The following is a 1389-nucleotide window of genomic DNA, read 5'->3' as shown; positions in this document are numbered from 1 at the left end:
TTGTTTGCTTTGTGCTGGAAAAAATGACCAGAGGAAATACTGAAAATCTAGATGCAAAAGCCTGAAAAAACATGTGAAGAAAAGACTCGCTGTGTGATGGTACACACAAATCACAGGGCGGAATGCACCTCGGTTTTGAAGTCAGTTTATGGTATACTTTTGGTATATTTCAATCAAAAGAAACAAACAAATATTGACATTTGTTTCATTTGTTCAACAGTAAACCAAGAATCCTTAACTTCTCAGACAACAATTTGACTTTAACAATATTTTCTAGCAATTAAAAAGTGGCCTGAACTGAGAGAACATTTGGTTTAATATTGTTAATTAATGAAAACATTTCACAACTATAAAACCTCTTGAAAATGGCCACATTTGTTCTTGAATATTAGAATATAACTGTCCCAACATTTGATTATAAAATAAGTGCTTTCATTATTTTGGAGTTGTTTTAATGAACAGTCTATCTGGTGTATGAGTTGTACTTGATTGCAATGCACCAGCACACTTGAGGGTGAAAACACAGATGGACACCCCCTCTTGACCAGAGCTGGTGTGTGGTTGCATTTTTACTGTTACCAAAACTCCTGAGGTATTTGAGGCTGGTTGAATGCTTTAGGCAGTTGGATTTACACCTTAGCTGAATTTCGATCAAACCACAGATGTTTACATTCATCTGAGTAATTAAATTCAGTGTAGGGCGAGCATTGTAGATTAAATCTCTTGGAAAATGTTGACAAAAAGCCTTGGTTCGGTCCACCTTTCTTTCTCTATCCTAACTATAGCTTAAAGAAAACCTGTAAACTAATGTGCCACATTATGTGCTGCATACTCCAAGTCCTAAGCAAAATAAAAATATGAAGATACAAAACTCCATGTCCCTTCCCAGTTAGTAACATTTGTTAATAAGTACAGCTTTACAGCCAAATATAACAAATACTCATGTTACTGGGGACAAAAAGTAGGCCTGTTATATTGATAATGGAAACAAAAATTTACTTGGCAAATGTATGAATCATCTTGATGCATGCAGAGGAAAAAGGATAAAGAAATCATGTCCCCTCTGCCAGAGAAGAATATTATAAAAGAAAGGACATTAGGGATACAAAAAGAACTGAATAATTACCACAAAAGAAGAAATAAAGTGTTCCAGGGCCACTCTGTGGTGTTCTCATGCTCATTATCAATTGTAACAAAGAACAGCAGTGACTACGCTCTGAGCTATTCCTAAATAGTCTGGCTATTTGAGCTTCTCTTGAATAGTCCAAGTCTCTACCTTTTGGCCCTGATAACCAACCAACTTACACTTTGAAGGAAGCTCATCTCAGCTGTTTCTATGGACAGTCAGATTTAGTCAGTCTCTACTTACAGGTTCATGGCTGTAGGCAA

The sequence above is a fragment of the Girardinichthys multiradiatus genome, chromosome 14 (genome assembly GCF_021462225.1).
Source record: "Girardinichthys multiradiatus isolate DD_20200921_A chromosome 14, DD_fGirMul_XY1, whole genome shotgun sequence".
NCBI lineage: Eukaryota > Metazoa > Chordata > Actinopteri > Cyprinodontiformes > Goodeidae > Girardinichthys > Girardinichthys multiradiatus.
The sequence above is the reverse complement of the archived record's forward strand: the minus strand, read 5'-3'. Positions refer to the sequence as shown.